This window comes from Macaca nemestrina, chromosome 6 (assembly GCF_043159975.1).
Source record: "Macaca nemestrina isolate mMacNem1 chromosome 6, mMacNem.hap1, whole genome shotgun sequence".
In the NCBI taxonomy this organism is placed as follows: domain Eukaryota; kingdom Metazoa; phylum Chordata; class Mammalia; order Primates; family Cercopithecidae; genus Macaca; species Macaca nemestrina.
The window spans coordinates 175,118,426-175,132,246 of NC_092130.1; positions in this window are offsets into that span (position 1 = coordinate 175,118,426).

Below are 13,821 nucleotides of genomic sequence, written 5' to 3' on the forward strand. Positions count from 1 at the left end.
TCCTCCAATCGTTATTATTATCGCGGTTATTCTTCTTATTCTCGGCTCCACCCCTTTTCAGTGAAATTTTGGCTATAATGTTTTATTCTGTTTTTATCACTTTTTAAGCTTCCTGGGATTTGTTGAAATCTCTCATTTGTCAATGAACTCTTCTTTTTCTCTTTGCCATTATGAGTTTATTCGTCTGTTCTTCTCTTTTGTTCTTTTCTTTTCTTAGTCTCTTTCTCTGTCTCTAGTAATAATTTTGCTTTCATTTTATTGGTGTCTCATTAGTGGGGAAGACACAAAAGTGAGTGCTTGATCTTTTCCTCTATTTATTTTTTGACAGTTCAAAACCACTTAAGATGACTGGGTCCATTCTATTCAAAAGATAGAATAGCAGCTTCTTTGTCATGGGCACTGAGCCCTTTCACTTCCGGCTCAGCTGTTTCATGAGTGCTCTGGCTCTGTCGGTCGGGGCTTTGTGAAGGTGTCTCCTTCCATTTACTGTCTCTTCCGGGCCTGCAGATCATAGAAATTTATTTTCATATCTCTCTCAGGGACCCCAGAGCATGTCACATGGCATGACCTTTTCACTACTAAGTGGAAGGGTAAATTACAGCATTAACTGACCCTCCACAAGCCTTGTGTCTGTACTAAGGAATAGCAGGTAACGGACGATCGTTTGCTGGGTTCCCTGTGATCTTAGGTGCGCGTCAAGGACTTGCTTTTCCAGTGGTGGAGAATTGTGTTGTGGCAAATCAGGGGCACTGAGTCACTCCCTATTCCACAACTTTTAGCTAAAAAATGGGGACAACCACTCTTGTTACTGGTTTGCAAAATATGTGTGAGGTTTAATGAAGGAGAAGCAAGTTTTCTTTTCAAGGGTGCTCAGTGTTGTGCCACAGCCACACTGGATGTAAAAATACATAAGTGAAACTCAGGCTATTTCTGACCACGACTGAGCCTTCCTCCTCCACAACCCGTCATAGTGACTGTCCGTAACAGGCAAACCAACCTCATGTTTTCTCATTAATCTTTGAAATGTTTTCTCTGCTAAGCGTCAACAAGGAGCTAAATGAGAGGACAAGAAGGAAAACAAAAAGAAATTAATAAACTACATAATTTAAAACTAGAGAAGACACACCAGTGGCTTCTGAACAACCAGGGTAGCATGTGAGGACAGTGCTGCCTCCCCAGCCACCTCTGTGCCTCATCCTCCCCGGAGACCGTGCCTTCACGTGGGTTCCCAGGGGATGTGGTTCTTTGACCTCTCCCCATGGTGAGGGTGAGTTTGCCCTGAACAGTGGCCCTCCCTCATGTACCAGCAGTGGGTTGTCCAGGTGCATGTTTGTCCTTGGACCCCCATGCAGGATATTTATGTTGCTTAAGCTTTTGTTGTCCAGTCATGCACTGATTTTGTGGAGATGATCTTCTTCCATGAATCTGATGGTTGCTGGGGAAAGATGGCACTTGAAAGATGGAAGTCTTGGCCGGGCACGGTGGCTCACGCCTGTAATCCCAGCACTTTGGGAGGCCGAGGCGGGCGGATCATGAGGTCAGGAGATCAAGACCATCCTGGCGAACACGATGAAACCCCATCTCTACTAAAAATACAAAATATTAGCCAGGTGTGGTGGCGGGTGCCTGTAGTCCCAGCTACTCAGGAGGCTGAGGCAGGAGAATGGCGTGAACCTGGTAGGCGAAGTTTGCAGTGAGCTGAGATCACAACACTGCACTCCAGCCTGGGCTACAGAGCGAGACTCCGTCTCAAAAACAAAAGAAAGAAAGATGGAAATCTTCATAGAGTTTCCCTGAATAGTAAGAAAAAACAAAACAACTGGCTGTTTCCTCCTGCTATATTAGCACAGATCACTTCTCATGGGGTGGAGGTTTTTCCTCCACACCAAGTAATTCTCCAGTGGACACCCACTGGGCATCCTACAATTCAATTCAACTCTGACACTAACCAGAGTTCCCTCAAACCCTGCAGGTTAAGGGCTCAGCCCTAAAAATCTGCTTCCACTTCAGACACCAATAACAAGTACCAGATTGTGGTCTATAATTCTGACCAACCAGCTACAAATCGGGATCTCCATGACCCCTTCCTTGGATAATTGGATAGGACAGCTCACAGAACATGGGAAATGATAACATTAACCAATTTACTAGACAAAGAAAGGATACAGATGAACAGTCGGATGGAAGAAAGGCACAAGGCAGGGTTTGTGGGAAAGGAGTGCAGAGCTCCCATGCCCCTCTGAGTGTGCTGCCTTCCAGGTACCCCTGTGTCTTTGTCAACCTATAATCTCTCCAAACTCCATAGTTTTGAGATTTTAGTGGAGGCTGCATCACGAGGACATGATGGGTTACTAACTCAATTTCCAGCTCCTTTCCCTCACTGGAGAATGGGAGATGGGGCTGAAAGTCCTAAGCTTCTAATCATGGACTGGTATTTCTGGTGACCAGCCCCCATCCAGAAGCCCACCAAGAGTTGCCTCACTAGAAAAAAAGATTCTCATATCACCCAGGAAATTACAAAGGTCATAGGAACTCTGTGTCAGGAACCAGAGTCAAAGACCAAATATTACAACAAAAGATGTTCCTAACTCCCCTATTGCATAAGAAAATTCCAAGGGTTTTAAAAGCTCAGTGCCAGGAACCAGAGTTGGAAACCTATGTATATATATAAATATATTTTTTTATTGTTTCATATCCCCAGTCAGACAAATCATAAAGCAGAGAGGAGTGTGTGCATCTGCTTTGTATTTGTTACCCATTCTTGGGTGACAAAGTGCCCCAAAACTTTGTAGCTTAAAATAACAATGACCACTTATTGTCTCTCCCTGATTCTGTGGTCAGAAATTCAGGAGTAGTTTCGTTGTGACATTATGGCTCAGAGTCTTCCATGAAATTAGAGCCAGACAATTACTATGAGGAAGTCATCTCAAAAGCTTCTTTGCTTGCATGGGTGGTGCCTGGGTGAGGGACATCCCCAAGCTGGGCTCTTTGTCCGTCAATGGTCTCTCCATGTGGTCTCTGCAGCACAGCGGGACTGGATTCCCTAGGAGGAGGTGGCTCAGGGCTTCAAAGGCATCTTCCCTGACAGACAGAGAGCCAGAGAGACAGGGAGAGACAGGAGCACCCAGTAAAATACGTTGCCTTTCATGATGTGGCCTCAGAGTCACACAGTGCCACTTCTGCCACAGTTTATTTTCAGAGGCATCTGCATAAACACCCAGGTACAAGGAGGGTGAAGAGAAGACTCTAGCTCTTGGTGAAGAGGGAGGTTTTGAAGGAGCATATAGGGCAGAAACCATCACCATGGCTGTTATCGGAAAGTAGAATCCACCACATGCCTTCTCTTCCGGTAGAAACCACCTCATGCCTTTTCTTCAGGTAAAATCCACCACACACCTGCTCTTCAGGTAGAATCCAGCTCATGCCTTCTCTTCAGGTAGATTCCACCTCATGCCTTTTCTTCAGGTAGAACCCACCACACACCTGCTCTTCAGGTAGAATCCACCTCATGCCTTCTCTTCAGGTAGATTCCACCTCATGCCTTTTCTTCAGGTAGAACCCACCACACACCTGCTCTTCAGGTGAAATCCACCTCATGCCTTCTCTTCAGGTAGAACCCACCTCATGCCTTCTCTTCAGGTAGAATCCACCTCATGCCTTCTCTTCAGCTAAAATCCACCACACCCCTGCTCTTCAGGTAGAATGGACCTCGTGTCTTCTCTTCAGGTAGAAACCACCACATGCCTTCTCTTCAGGTATAATCCACCTCATGCCTTCTCTTCAGGTAGAATCCACCTCACACCTTCTCTTCAGGTAGATTCTACCTCACACCTTCTCTTCAGGTAGAATCTACCTCATGCCTTCTCTTCAGCTAAAATCCACCACACCCCTGCTCTTCAGGTAGAATCTACCTCATGTCCTCTCTTCAGGTAGAATCCACCTCACACCTACTCTTCAGGTCTTTTTACTTTTTTCTTTTATGACAATGGTAACCTTTCTTTAAAATGGGTGGCCACTCTCCACTGCTTATTGTAATCACATGTGCCTTGTCATCTCTCCATCGCACTGAGGTACTAACCTCGGCACATGACTTGAGACCTGGTACTGTTCGTCCCACTGTTATTAATAGATGACTTTAGGCAGCTCACTTAAAGAGTGGAGCCAGCTTTTCCCTCTCTAAAATTACAATGAAAATGCCCATTCTGGGCCAGACACTGTGGCTGATGCTTGTAATCCTAGCATTTTGGGAGGCTGAGGCAGTAGAATCACTTGAGCCCAGGAGTTCAAGACCAGCCTGGGCAACATGGTGAGACCCCATCTCTAAAAATATATCAAAGTTAGCCAGGTGTGGTGGCTCGTACCTGTAGTACCAGCTACTGGGGAGGCTAAGGTGGGAGGATCACTTGAGTCCAGAGGTTGCAGTGAGCTATGAGCACACCACTGCACTCCAGCTTGGGTGACAGAGCAAGATGCTGTCAAAAAAATAAAAATAATAATAATAAAAGAACGAAAATGCCCATTCTGGGCACCTGGCCGGAAAGACCTGTGACATCTTAGGACTCAGGGGAGAAGAGAAACTCCACGTGTGAACAAACACTCTTAACATATCTCCAAGTTTCAGGGTAATGTGAGTCCTGAATGGTCTGAATCCCTAAGTCCTTCCTCAGGAGAGGTACACAGGCTGTCACCTAGCTGTCTATCTCAGCCAGGGGCCCACAATGGACAAAGCATTGGTTGCAGGTACTATCTGGAAGTCAGCTATTTGGAAAATATGGAATCAGGGAATCCACCTGAAGCCTACCTTCCTCTGGATTGGCTGCAATACCTGGGCCTACCCTTCTTAGGACTGGCCCCAATACCTGGGCCTTGAGCATTTTGCAGCCACACTGTCCGATGCCTTGCAGCTCTGGAGGCCCCTCCCAGGCTCTTTGTGCTGATCTGACTTGGGCCAGAGCCGAAGGTTTCAGGATGAGGACTGAGGTTGGGAGGGAAAGGGACTGGAGAAGGAAGAAGAAGGGATGAAATCCCAGTTGTGAGAGGAGAGATGAGAGGTGGCAACATCAGGACATCCTTTGTGGCCAGGCATGAGATGAGTGGCACTTTGCTGGCTGGTCACAGGGAGGAGGTTGTCCATAGAAGCATGCCCAGAATTGCTTTTGATCAACCCCACTGAAGAGGATGAACATGTGCTGCCAGGGCCACCTCCTATGGGGGCAGCTTCTGACTGTGAGGAGGACGCTCAGGAGCCTGGGCGGCAGGGACATCAGCCCCTGGCCTTGAGCTGGGTCCCATTGACTACTGGAGATCCTTGAGTGAGCGGTGACAGGGGAAGCAGATGAGAGGCCACTCTGCCTGCTCAGACACCTGCCAGGTGGGGTCCTGAGGGGTATGCAGGGACAAGGCTGACTGCCTCCTCTCCTGTTTCCTGTCTGGCTGCAGGAGAGTCCCATGCCATCAATCACCAGCTGGGGGTCATGTCCTTGTCGGCACATTCTGGAAAGAGCAGGGTTCCATGACTCTGTCTGGTCAGAAGCTTCAGTTTCCAATTACTGGGGCTTGATTAGCTCTCCAGGTAAGAGGGGACCCTTGTCACACCAGTGTCCATCCTTGGGGCCCTCTGTGATTGTTGGCATCCCAGGGAGTGGTCACTTTATAAAAGGGATCTCCACATCTCAGGGCAATTCCCAAGTTGTAATCACAAAGAGTGCTGCCCTGGGAGGAAACCATGTGAAAAGGGTCTGGGAACTGGTTTCCGGTGACCGTGTCTGGGTGTTTTTTCCTTTCACAGCAATCTTCTATGCCACATTTTGAGATTTACCATACATAAAGGAGGTAATCTGATGCAGTCACACTCCTTCCTCTCGCGTGTCCTGTGCACGACGCTGATGTGACAACCTTGCTTCTGCAGTGGTTCCTTGCAGTGCGACTCAGAAATCCTGGCCAGTAGGGTTTACCTCCCGGGCAGCAATGCCGCACTCCCACAGCTGTAGAGGACACCAGCAGGATGTGACGTTGACTCTGAGAGATTTCAACCCAAACTAGACACTGGGGAGGAAAAGACATAGTGCTGAATATTTGTTTCTGTCATATTTTAGAAATTTAAAAAAACCCCGCACGTTATGCATACACACATGCTTTTACCTTATTTATAGAGTAATTGGTAAGGAGGACACATGATAGTTCTTGTTTCTATTTACTTTTCCATGCAATTGCCATAGAGTATAGTGATTCACATTTATATGTCTTTATTTATTTATTTTTGAGACAGAGTCTCGCTCTGTTGCCCAGGCTGGAGTATAATGGTGAGATCTCTGCTCACTGCAACCTCCACCTCCCAGGATCAAGCAGTTCTCCTGCCTCAGCCTCTCAAGTAGCTGGATTACAGGCATCCACCACCACGCCTGGCTAATTTTTGTATTTTCAGTAGAGACGGGGTTTCACCATGTTGGCCAGGCTGGTCTTAAACTCCTGACCTCGGGTGATCCACCCACGTCGGCCTCCCAAAGTGCTGGGATTACAGGTGTGAACCACCATGCCCGGCCTATTTATCTTTATTTTTAAGTCTTCAAGGGTGAGCGCTCTTGGAGATGAAGAAAGGTAACCAGGAGAGTAGCAGACCTGCAGCCAGGGGCTTCTTCACCTCTTCTCACTCCTGTCAGAGTGGGAGGACAGGGTGTGCAGGCTGACCTGGGGACAAGGTCCCCCCAGGGCAGTGGGTTACCATCCCATTGATTCGGACCTCACCCGAGCCCATTCGTTGAAGCCAGAGACTTGCAATTTTTCAAAATACAAAAACAAACCAAGGCCCCAGGCTCAGCAGCACTTTCTGCGTTTTGGGAATGTGGGCGTGCTTACTCGCTCTGCCACCCGAGCCTGGCGTGGGCTGCAGGTAGTGAGCCGTTTCTCCAGATGCCACGGGAAAGCCTGGCGAGCTGGTTGCTTAAGGTGACCAGGGCTGGTGCCCATCCACTGTGACTACTCGTGATGGCGCGGGACTCCCAGAGGGGTGGGGGTCTCGGGGACCCTGAGGGAATGGCGGCATGGTCAGAGGCCGGGACAGGCGCGTCCAGGTGTTGATGATATGGGAGGCAGCTTTGAGAGTGCGGAGTGTGGTGCTCGGGTCAGCTTTTATAGCTCATGTTGGGCAAGCCTCCCGGGCATCCAGGGCGATTTCATGCTGAGTCTCCCTCACACAGCAGAGGCCACGCAGCCACGATCAGTCCCCACCATCCACAGCCTCAGGAGGTCAGAGGGTGGCTGCCGAGGAGAAGGCCTGGTGAAGGGCAGCAGGGGCGTTTTGTTTGGAGAGCAGGTTATGCCTCGCTGAGGGTCTCTGCCAGCTCTGGACTCCATCTCCATCCAGGCCGGGTGTCTTCAGAGGACAGCATCTGCGCTTCTCAAAACAAGTTGGTCACCCTCACACCCGAGCGAGCCCGGCTTCTGTCACCCTCTGGACTTTTCTGAGCCTCACTCTGTCTGTCTCTCCGCGGAGCGCAGTGAGGCGGTTCTGCACCTGAATTCACTGCAATCGCTCTGTCTTAAGGTGCAGTGTCACCGCAGCTGGAGCTTCAAGGGATGTAAAATGCGTCCAGCAGACAGAGGAGCACACCAAACATCAGTGCCAGATTTCAGTTTTCTAATGGGCTGTGGGAACAGCAAAATGACATAATCCTGTCTTGCATATTGATTACTTAGACACTAAAAGCTTCTCTCCTTTGTTAAACAAAGGAACCCAGACAAGAAAAACAATAACAACCACCACAAAGAGTAAACCTCCCCTCGGGGAGCTGTTCCTTCTCAAGCAGGAGAGCAGCACCCACGCACAGGGGGGCGGTTTTGTTGGACTCCGCCCTGTCCGATCAGCCTTGGGATTAGCTCCTGTCCAAAGACAATGCTGGGTGCAGGCCAGAGGACAACAGTCTCTCAGCCCATTATTAGCCCTGAGGTGGAGGGAGGAGTGGCTGAAAGAAGTGAAAAAAGGAGGCATCCCCAGCTGATCAGAAACCTGAGACCTCAGCACCTCCAGACACTGCTCATAGGAGGAGCCAGTAATGAAGGCAGTCTGATGGTAATGACCTGGTCTCTGCAGGAGCAGCAGAACCATGTGCCCTGTGGCCTCCTGAGAGTAGAGCTGCCTGCACGTCCTTCAGGATGGAGAGGAGCCAGGGGAACCACCAGGGAGTCAGAGAGAGGAAGCAGCACATCTCCCTCAGGATGGAGGGGAGGAAGGAGAGCACCATAGGAGAGAAGGAGAGGAGGGTCACACCTCCCTCAGGATGGAGAAGAGGAGGGGGCGCACCACAGGAGAGAAGGAGAGAGAGTCACACCTCTCTCAGGATGGAGGAGGGCGGGGAAGCATCCCAGGAGAGGAGAAGAGGAGGGTCACACCTCCGTCAGAATGGAGAGGAGGAGGGGGAAGCACTGAAGAAGAGGAGAGGGGGTCACACCGTCACTACTCCCTCAGGATGGAGGGGAGGAGGGGGCACCACAGGAGGCAAAGAAGGGAGGGTCACACCTCCCTCAGGATGGAGGGAAAGAGGAGCAGACATTGCATAGGGAAGACAGTGCTGGGGAGGGTCCCATTGGAAGGGATAGGGTGGCTCAGGCGGAGGGCAATGAAGTACAGGTGCCTGGAGCTGCCTTCCTGGTAAGTGGGGGCACCCACTTCCTGCTTGTCTTGCTGGGTGAAACACAGTGGTGCCATGGGTCTCTGTCCAGGTCTGCTTGGGAGCCCTGCCCTGCTTTGTGATCATGGTCAGTGTCAGAGTTGCCCTCTGCCTCTGTTTTCTCATCTGTAAATTGGGGATTTGTAGTAATGACTCTACTGGAATGTGTCTGCTGGAATTCTTTATGTGAAGGTCTGAGAGGATGCCTGGCGGGTGGGAGGCATTCCATCAGCAGGGTCCTCATGTCACTCCTGCAGCTGATACTCCTGCACTTTCATTGCTATCACTGCAGCTTCTGCAAGTGTGTTCATGTGCCATCCTATTATCCACACCCCACATGTTAAACAAAACTTGTCTACAGCAATGGCTCCCAAACTTACAGGTACATTAGAATCTCCTGGGAATCTTGTGAAAATTTCAAAGCTTAGCCATGCCTCCCACAAGTAAAATTCTAATCTCAGGTTGAGACTCAGACCCCAATGTGTTCTGAAGCTACCATGGTGATTCCAATGTACAGACAGGTTTGGGAACAACTGGCCTAGACAGTGTATTAGAGCGGAGGAGAGAGCCAGCCACTGGTACATACTCAGGTGTTTGTAAAAACTGTCTTTTTCTGGTAACCTGTTAACTCCATTTCTCAATATTCTTTATGACATAGGAGACCACCACCCCAGTGGCCACACTCCATTGTGTGGACACAGCTAAAAATCGGGTGCTGATTAAACCTGAGCAGGGTCCATGGCCATATTACATCATCTTCCCTTAGAAGGAGCGATGTTGTTCTCGTCCTTCCCAATGTCTTCTCCCCTGATCAAGCCATTCTCTAGGGACTTTTGTTCTAGCTGGATCCAAGGATCACATAATCTCCCATGACTGTGCCTTTCCTACTGATATTTCAAGCTCCCTTTGAAAATAGGAAATTCAAAGGGGAACAAAAGATTTCAAAATGGATTTGCCAAGACCCAATAAGGGGCTATTTTTGCCCATTAATTCTAAATGCCTTTCTTCCTGCTGCGGGAGGGAATTCATCATCTTTGGCAGCATAGCTGTGCTGTTCTCCCACACAATTCATTACCCTCCCTACCTACCCAGGCATTTCTGTTTTTTCTTCCGAATGGCTGTAACTCTTTCGCTATCGAGGCCGATTGCTTCCCCCTGGCTATTTTGCCACATGTTTATCCACATCAAATCTTCTCTTCTTTGCACCTGTCCATTTCAGAAATTTAGATTTATCTATTCTGTGACCGAGTGAGAAATTTCCTGCGTCAGAGTTGTTTGAAATTGTTTGTGGTGGGAGTTTAGAAATGATAGAATGCTGCAGTACCCTGCCTGCCTTCAGTGGTGAGGCTGTGAATGTTCCCCAGGGAGGGTCCTGAGCTGTGCTGGATGCCACTGCAGGCAGCTACAGACTCGCCCAGCATGCCCTTGCCACGAAATAAACACAGATTGGATTTTATATTCCAGCATTTACATCTGTAAACATTTTGGGATCAGGATTATTCTAATGTTTTCTTCTGCTCCCATCCAAGTTCTTTCCCGTTTTTATTTTCTTTTGAGACAGAGTCTTACTCTGTCACCCGGGCTGGAGTACAATGACACGATCTCAGCCTGCTGCAATTTCTGCCTCCCAGTTCAAGGGATTCTCGTGCATCAGCCTCCAGAGTAGCTGGGACTACAGGCATGCACCACCACACCTGGCTCATTTTTTGTATTTTCAGTAGACAAGATTTTGCCATGTTGGGCAGACTGGTCTCGAACTCCTGGCCTGAAGTGATCCACCTGACTCAGCCTCCCAAAGTGCTGGGATTACAGGTGTGTGCCACAGCACCAAGCCAAGTTTTTAATTTTTTATCTTAAGTGACACACATGGATATCACTTTACACTTGTAAAACAATATGCCCATAGTTTCCTCCCAGGGATGCTGTATCTGTCTTGATTCTTGCCTAAGCTCAAGCATTTGTAGATGGGCCCTCGAGGAGCACTGGTCTTCCCTGTGCTTTTCTACCTTGCAGCAAATGTTCATGTTGTATGGACACCACTGTTTCTTTTTGCCCTTTCCGTGCCATCTCTCTTCTCTTACCTTTCAGGCAAGTGAAGCTATGACTGGTTGTGTTTATGTCTGTCTCATCAGCATCATGGGCTGAAGGGCTTGCATATCTTCTCTCCTCAGCTTCAGATGCTGAGAAGCGATTGCCTTGCCCTCTAGGTAGGTGGAATGGGTGTTTCCTTCCCTTCTCTGTTTGTACCTTAATCACATGCTGTGTCTCACCTGCTGCTTGGATCTTGTGTGTGTGTGCGTGTTCCAGTAAAACTTTATTTACAAAATTAGGAAGTGGTTCAAATTTGGCCCACAAACCATAGTGTGCCAGCTCCTGCAGTAGACTTATGACATGCTCACTGCTCTGTTCCAGATACACCTAGAAGCGAGCATGCTCAACATGATGTTTGTTGAGACACAAGATGCTCAACAAATACATGTTGAAAGAACAAGTACATACATGAATAAAAAGAGAACAACCCGCAAAGACAGCAATTAAACTCACCAGTAAACACATAAAATTGTTCAAGCTCACATAATGAGAGGCAAGTTAAAATCATGACATAATTTGCTTACTCTCAGATTCATGAGGTTGATTTGTGTTTTCTTGTCATTTGTTAACTTTTTATTTTAAGTTCTGGGCTACATGTGCAGGTTCGTTATGTAGGTAAAGTTGCATCATTGGGGTTTGCTGTACAGATTATTTTATCACCCGGGTATTAAGCATAGTATCCCTTAGTTGTTTTTCCTGATCCTCTCCCTCCTCCCACCTTCTACCCTCCAGTGGGCCCTGGTGTGTGTTGTTCCCCTCTATGTGTCCCTGTGTTTTCATCATTTAGCTTTCATTTATAAGTGAGAAAATATGGTGTTTAGTTTTCTGTTCATGCATTAGTTTGCTAAGGATGATGACCTCCAGATCCATCTACGTTTCTGCAAAGGACATGATCTCATTCTTTTTTATGGCTGCATAGTATTCCATGGTATATATATACCACATTTTCTTTGTCCAGTCTACCATTCATGGGTATTTCTGTTGATTCCCTGTCTTTGCTATTGTGAGCAGTGGTGCAATGAATATATGCATGCATGGGTCTTTATGATAGAATGATTTATATTTCTTTGGATATATACCCAGTAATGGGATTGATGGGTCAAATGGTATTTATGTTTTTAGATCTTTGAAGAATCACTACACTGTCTTCCACAATGGTTGAACTAATTTACACTCCCACCAACACTGTATAAGCATTCCTTTTTCTCCACAACCTTACCAGCATCTGTTATTTTTTGACTTTTTAATAATTGCCATTCTGACTGGTGTGAGATGGCTTGTCATTGTGGTTTTGATTTGCATTTCTCTAATCATCAGTGATGTTGAGCTTTTTAAAATATGATTGTTGGCTCCATGTACCTTTATCTATCTCTGCCCATGGACTTAAGAGACCACGTGGTTCATCACACTCCAGGAAAGCAATAGCCATTACTATAAAATACAATCTTTGTTCCAAAAAAGAAAAAACTTAAAAAGGGGGTTCTTAAAGGTTCAGGGAGGGATGGGGCAGGAGGAGGGGGGAGCAATGTCCCTGTTGCACAATAAAAGGAGACCCCAATAAACATAATCATGCCCTCTCAGAGAGGGGAAAGTGACGCCAAGAATGCCAACCATGGTGTTTCAAGAATTCCCCTCTAGTTCTCTCCATGTCAGAGGAACCACAAGCAACCCCCTGTTGCTCCCCAAAGCTGCACAGCCCCAAATCCCAACCCAGATGGTCTGTCTCTTCCTTCAGGAAATCGAGGGTGAAGTTGCTGAATGAGACCACATGAAGCTTTGGCCAGCCCCAGCTCTCTGAGATCCAGCTCTCTCTGATGCTTCTCAGTGCAGCTACTGGGTTTGAACAACGAGAACTTCCTGTTTCCACACTCTGCCAGCTCACTAGCTGACACCTGTCATGTCAGAGCCCTCACCTCCCTCTGTCTGGCTTTCACAGGCTCCCTGTGCTACAAGACATGGATCCCTGTCTCTGCTCTGCTTCTCTTAATGGCGCTGGCTGTTGCTACCAGGTGACACAGCAATATTTCACTGCAGCAGGGGTAGGAAGCCATATACTGCTCCCTGTGGCTCTTGCTCTCAGGTGGCCTGGTTACATTTTAACTTTTTATTTACTGGGTGCATCACAAACATTAGGTAAATTTATAAAATTAAAATCATAAATATAACCATGCTAATAAATCTATACCACATTATTTTATTCTTACTATTTACCTACTGGTTCTTTGCTATATATTGACCATATATCTATCATTAATATGTTAGATTTACTAACATAAGGAGACTTTGAAGCTGAAGAAAAATGATACTATAAATAAGTCCCTTAGAATTTGTTAGTTTAGATCAGGCAGGGGTGACCATCGTCAAAATGTTTGCATGAGAACTGACCTTAAATACAGCAATGGAATAATTCAAAACTAGAGCACATCTCGACTAATGATGTAAATAAAGGGAAGCAGAGGCATGGATAATCCAAAGCAATGAATAATAAAAAGGTTTTATGCTTTGGATTAAAGTATTTATTTTGCATTTTGCAACTCATGTGTGTCTTTCATGCTGTTCTATTTAAAGTGGTTTATTGATTCCACAGTGACCAAAGATACCGGAGGCAGAAATGGGCCAGACTAGGATTTGTTCTATGACTCACCTGCAGAATGAATGGTGCATGTGAAGCAGATGGCAGCCAGGCTTAGCAGCACACATGGACACAGTGCTGGTCTCATGTTGCTTTCATGTTCAGAACCACATATACTCCATCCCATCTATGCTGTACATCCCTAGAATATTCTGTTGGTCCTGGAACATTGCAGATATGATGGAGACAGGGGCTTAAAACGTGCTTGTGTCTTGGGGCTGGGTCCCCGGCAATTCTGTCATCACCATGAGAAGATCATGCTTGGTTGGCCCATGACCCATGAAAAAGAAGACAAATGTAAAGAGCAGAGAGCTTCAGCTAAGCCCAGCTGGGTACAAAAGCCTGTGGGTTAAATGACCAGGGTGATACTTTTCCTGCTGGGTGGGGTTCTGGGGGCAGGACGACTTTAGCAAGCAAGAGAGGCAGTGCCGC